The sequence below is a fragment of the Sceloporus undulatus genome, chromosome 2 (genome assembly GCF_019175285.1).
Source record: "Sceloporus undulatus isolate JIND9_A2432 ecotype Alabama chromosome 2, SceUnd_v1.1, whole genome shotgun sequence".
NCBI lineage: Eukaryota > Metazoa > Chordata > Lepidosauria > Squamata > Phrynosomatidae > Sceloporus > Sceloporus undulatus.
Window position 1 is genome coordinate 56794375 of NC_056523.1, and position 6237 is coordinate 56800611.

Sequence of the window (6237 nt, forward strand, 5' to 3'; positions counted from 1 at the left end):
GCAATGCATGCCTATTTAATTTTTAAATAAATCTATAGTTCAGACCAAGGGTAGGCAACCTGCGGCCCGCGGGCCGGATGCGGCCCGGCAAGGCCTTGGGACCGGCCCCCACCCGGTCCTGCCGCCGATTGCCGCCGGAGCCTTTGGCCTCTTGCGTGAGGGCGTGGGGCCTTTGGCCTATCAGGAGGAGGCGGGCAAGGAGGGCAATTGTCTATAGAAGCCTCCAAAACATGCATTTATATTAACATTTTTTTAAAAATCAGCAAATTTTTTTGTGTGTCCTCCATTTTTTTAAAAAAGTGCCTTCCATTTGAAAATTTTGTCCTACATTTGTCCCGGTTTATTTATTTATTTCAATTTTTTAAAAAATTATTTAATTATTTATTTTTTGGCTTCGGCCCCCCAGTTGTCAGAGGGACAGCAACCCGGCCCCCGGCTCAAAAAGGTTGCCTACCCCTGGTTCAGACCAACCTGTGTTTTTATGAATATCCATCAGTGATACCTTTATTGGCCAACCGGAATATACAATGTACTTGGCCAGAAGGAGGAGGAGTCTGCCTGCAAAAGAGATCCTCCCCATCATAACATCTTAACTAAGAACTGAAACATGCAGGCCTCTGACTAGTATATCCAATTGGGGTTTCTTCCCCTCCTGTTTGGTTTGTAACATCTTGCCTGATGAAGAAACCCATAGAACTTTGAAAGCTTGCAACAAGTATATTGTGCATTTTGGTTTGTCAATATAGGTGTCAATAATGGATTTTTGTTTGTATTTGTTAAATGGCCAACACTGCTACCCCATAATGTTTTCTGTACTGTGTTTTTATGGTACACCTTGTCATAGAAGGTACCAGTGGAAGATTCCTAAAAAGCCCTGTAAACCCACAAAACAATGTAATCCAGTATCCTAGAGACTGAGGGAGCAGGGACTCATTTTTGATGGCAATCACTCATCCCTGCTCACTGCAAATTAGAGACTTACAGTATTCCCATAGAATCTGTTGCAATAGTCATCAGGGATACTTTTATCTATCACATCAGGTGAAAAGGTGTTGACATCTTGTTCCTTCAGATTTGGCAGCCATCACAATTCTGTAAGAACATACTGTAAAATATAGTGTCTTTGAAATTAAAATTGGTGGGGAAAAGAGTTCACTAAGTGATAGAAAATCAGAAGAATTTTTACCAACATTCCAGAATCTCCTGCAGGCTTCTGTCAGGTCATTTCACTGTTTGCTTTTGGCTTTCTTGTTACAAGCTTTATTTACCAAAGGCTTTTGACTAACTTTCAGTGCAGCCAGTGCTCTCATTTTGTGGTGAGTACATGTTTTATTACTCTTCATTTTATTGTACTTATATCATACGTTGCACGCAGCTTTAAACAACTTGCTCTGAAAATACAGCTGATAAGTATTATAGTTAAAAAGAATCAAGATCCTAGTCCTGCTGCTACCAACAGTTTGTGCATCAAGTCAGTAACACACAAGGAAGTGTTCAACTGCAACTCCATAGAGTTTAATAAATATTATTTCACTGGATGCTAGCTACAGTGTGTTTTAAGAATTGTGTGAATTCTTAGAATTTCGCACATACACCCTTTTACCAGACCCTTAATATATGGTGGATGGTGTTCTAGAGAGTGAGCAAAAGTACTTTTTCATGGTGATCAAGGTACTTTGCCAGATAGAAATTAGCTATTTAGAGATGCAACTCATTAAGGAATGGTGTATCACATAGTTCAAGATGTTCCAGAATTTGTGATATAAATCTCAGTAAACATAGATGGGGGAAGGGGAAGGAGAAAGTATGACACACAAGGGTTTGAAAAGCTAACCAGTGCTGTTGCAAAATTGCCAAATAACAATGAGTCATGTATTTCCTATCACAATAAACAGAACAGAGAGAGAGAGAGAGAAGTTTTAATTATCTCCCCATTTTGTGACATGCTAGGCCTAAACCCTGGGTTTTCTAATCACAGCCAGACTGGACAGAGAGAACGAACAATGCTCTCAGCTATTTAAAATCCAAAGCGATTCTGACTGGGGGCAGGACACAAACAAAAAGAGCATATACAGACAAGGTTTGCTGCTGCATTGTAGAATAAATGCAGTTTGAAACCACTGTAACTGCCATGACACAATGCTATGGACTCCTGGGACTACTGTGCACTTTATTGTGGCACCAGAGCAATCTGACAGAGAAAGATAACTAGCCCACAAAACTACAAATCCGACAATTCCATAGCATTGTGTTATGGTGGCTAAAGTGGTGTCAAACTGCATTATTTCTGCAGTGCAGATGCAGCCCATATCATCTCTTAACCTTCTCTTCTCCAAGCTAAACATACCGTTTCCTAAGCCTCACCTCACAAGGCATGACTTCCAGATCTTTTACCATTTTGGTCACCCTCCTCTGGGCACCTTGAGGCCAGACATTTTGTCTTCTCCACTTGTTACAGTGAGACAAGTCTGAGACTTGATCTCTCAAGTCCTGTTACCCAAAAGAGTCACAAGTCCTGTTATCCTGAAAGGAACAAAGGAGGTTACAGACTCACACAGATCCCAAGAGTGTTCTTAGGACGGGGAGAAAGGTGTGATGTTTCCTAGGAGGATGGGAACAGTCCTTCCTTGAGAAACCCTCCCCTCCTTCACGCCTTGGAAAAGTATTATTATCATCACCCTGATCGTTATTATAGTTATATCCTGCTTTCCCCCCAAAATTGGAACTGAAGGGCTTGCATCTGTACTGCAGAAATGATCCAGCCTGGCACCACTTTTAACTGCCATGGCTCAATGTTAGGGAATTCTGGGAACTGTAGTTTTGCAAGACATTTAGCCTCCTGTCACAAGAAACTACAGTTCCCAGGATTCCACAGGATGGAGCCGTGACAGTTAAGAGGTGTCAAACTGGATCATTTCTGCAGTGCGGCTGCAGCCATTGCACCTTCCAATGTCAAAGCACAGTGCTGTTCAGCCAATAACATCCAAGCAATGATACCTTTGTGAAGTCTAAGGCTTTCATGGCCGGCATCCATAGTGTTTTGTGGGTTTTATGGGCTATGTGGCCATGTTCTAGAAGAGTTTCTTCCTGAGGTTTCTCCAGCATCTGTGGCTGGCATCTCTGATATAGAATACACTTTAAAGTGTATAATGGGAAGAGGGGGCTTTTGGGGCCTTCTAGGGAGGGCTGCCTCATAAGCCCAAGGTAGAAGCTGCTCGTGAGGAAGGAGCCATGATGTCCTCCTCTCCACCGCTGGAAGCGAAGGCTTTCCTTCCCAGGCCAGGGAGAGGAACCAGAGGGGGTCCTAGCACCCCAAGAGAGGTCAACCAGGCACCCCGAAAGCCAGGACCTCCCAGAGAAAGGAAAAGCTCCATAGAGATATACACTCTTGGCCATGCTCAAAAGGGAGGACGCTCCAGGAAAATGGAGGACAGGAGCAGGCTCAAAACACTGCAACAGACATGTATAATCATGCTTCTTAGTCATGCTTGAAAAGGAGGACAGTCAAGAAAAACATGGAGGAGGACACGACCAAATAAAAAGGCTCAAAACACTCAATAGAAATGCGAATCCATGCTTCTGAGGCATGTTCAAGAAAAACATGAGGACATGACCAAAAGATAAGCTCAACGCCTTTTCAATAGAAATGTGAATCCATTCTTCTCAGTTATGCTCAAAAGGGAGGACACTAAAGAAAAATGGAGGACTGGCCAAAGGAAAAGCTCAAAACACTTTAATAGAAACGTGAAACCATGCTTCTTGGTCATGCTCGAAATGGAGGACGCTTAAGAAAAGAATGGAGGACACGACCAAAGGAAAAGCTAAATACATTCATAGAAATGTGCATCCATGCTTCTGGGACATGCTCAAAATGGAGGGCGTTTTCAGAAAAATGGAGGACATCCCCAATGGAAAAGCTACATTCATAGGCATGTGAATCCATGCTACTGAGTCATACTCAAAATGGAGGACGACTAAGAAAAATGGAGGACATGACCAAAGGAAAAGCTCCATGCTTCTGAGTCACGCTCACAATGGAAGGCGTTTGGGAGCCCCTCCTGGACAGAAGGCTGGCATGGAGGACGCGTCCTGGGAAAGGAGGACGCCTGGTCACCCTGGGGGCCACCTGGAGGCCCCTCCCTCGGGGCCCAAGAGCGCCTTTGGAGACGCCCCCCGCCCCCCTCCCTCCCTCGCTGCCACACCGTTACCTGCCAATCAAGTCCTCCCCAGCAGCGCCTCCGACTCTTTTGTCTCTCGCAAGGCAAAATGGCGGCTCGGCGCTGGGCGGCCCTTTCCCTCCCCCTCCCCCTCCCCCTCCCCCACACACTCAGCGGCAGCGAGCCTCCTGACCCCGCCCCCTGCCTCGCCATTGGCTCCGACGGAGCAAGGCTTCCCTGATTGGTGGAGGAGGGAGCGAGGAGCTGTTGCTAGGGGAGCCGTGGCGGGCGGGGAGGCATCGTGCGCCGCGTGAGGGAGGCCATGGCAGAAAGGAGGGGAACAGCTAGAGGGAGGAGGGGAATACAAAGGCTGCAGCCACACTGCAGACATCATAACCCGGTTTGGCAACGCTTTAAGGAGTCTTTCCCCCCTTTGGTGCATTGCATGGGATGATATGATAGCCCTGTTTACGTATTTGAAGGAATGCCATATTGACGATTGATCAAGCTTCTTTCCTGCTGCTCCAGAGACTAGGACCCAGAGCAAAGGAAAAGAGATTCCACTCAACATTAGGAGGAACTTCCTAACAGTAAGGGCTGTACGACAGTGGAACACACTCCTTCCTCGGAGTGTAGTGGAGTCTCCTTCTGTAGAGGTCTTTAAGCAGAGGCGGAATCTCTTTTCCTGTAGCTTGCATCCATTGTTCCGGGTCCTGTTCTCTGGAGCAGCAGAAAACAAGCTTGCTCCCTCCTCAATATGACATCCTTTCAAATATTTAAACAGGGCTATCATATCACCTCTTAACCTTCTTTTCTCCAGGCTAAACATCCCCAGCTCCCTGAGTCATTCCTCATAGGGCAAGGTTTCCAGACCCTTCACCATTTTAGTCGCCCTCCTCTGGACACGCTCCAGTTTCTCAACATCCTTTTTAAATTGTGGTGCCCAGAACTGGACACAATATTCCAGGTGGGGCCTGACCAGAGCAGAATACAGTGGCACTATTACTTCCCTTGATCTAGACACTATACTTCTATTGATGCAGCCTAAAATTGCATTGGCCTTTTTAGCTGCCGCATCACACTGTTGACTCATGTTCAACTTGTGGTCTACTTGGACTCCTAGATCCCTTTCACATGTAGTTTCATTCAGCCAGGTGTCACCCATCCTATATCTGTGCATTTCATTTTTTTGACCTAAGTGCAGTACCTTACATTTCTCCATGTTGAAATTAATTTGTTAGATGGCGAAACTTCAGGAAGAAACTCTTCTAGAACATGGCCACATAGCCCAAAAAACCCACAAAAAACCATTCATTTGTTAGCTTTGGCCCAGCTTTCCAATCCATTCAAGTCTTCTTGAATCTTGAAGGTTTTGTCCTCTGGAGTATTAACTGCTCCTCCTGATTTGGTGTCATCTGCAAATTTGATAAGCTTGCCCTCTATTTCTTCATCCCAGCCATTGATAAAGATGTTGAATAGCACTGGGCCCAGCACTCAAATTAGAATTGTCCAAGCCATTGTATTCCTCATCACTGTGTTTGGTGGACAGTGAAGAAAGCAGATAAGAAGAAGATTCATTCAAGATGTGGTGCTGGAGAAGGGTGCTGAGGGTAGCATGGACAGTCAAAGAGGCAAGCAAATAGGTCCTAGAACAAATCAAGCCTGAAATCTCCTTGGAAGCCAAGATGATCAAACTGAGGCTGTCATACTTTGCCCACATCATGAGAAGGCATGGATCACTAGGAAAGGCAATGATGCTAGGAAAGGTAGAAGGCAGTAGAAAGAGAAGAAGACCCCACTCTAGTTGGATAGACTTTCCTTAGGGAGGCTATAGGCCTGAATCTACAAGACCTGAGCAGAGCAGCGGGGGGCACTGATGATAAAGAAAGCCTCTAAGGATCCATCTACACTGTAGACACAATGCAGTTTGACACTAGTTTAAGTGCTGTAGCTCCATCCTGTGTAATCCTGGGATTAAAGTCTTCAGCCTTCTCTGTCAAAGAGTGCTGATCCCTCACCAAACTACAAATCCCAGAATTCTGTAGGGGGGGAGCCATGACAGTTAAAATAGTATCAAACT

General features: G+C 45.3%; 1 protein-coding gene across 2 annotated transcripts in view; it reads right to left on the minus strand.

Moving 5' to 3' along the window:
• The window catches only part of IP6K2 (inositol hexakisphosphate kinase 2), a 36427-nt gene extending 32126 nt beyond the window's left edge, over positions 1–4301 (minus strand). The window contains exons 1-2 of one of the 2 annotated variants that reach the window (XM_042449851.1): positions 4209–4275; positions 2365–2523 (exon numbers count right to left, since the gene is read on the minus strand). The gene's annotated coding sequence lies outside the window, so the exon portion shown is untranslated. Of the gene's footprint in view, positions 1–2364; positions 2524–4208 lie in introns of both variants that reach the window. The other variant, XM_042449850.1, reaches the window with a different exon arrangement.
• Between the last annotated feature and the right edge of the window lie 1936 nt (positions 4302–6237).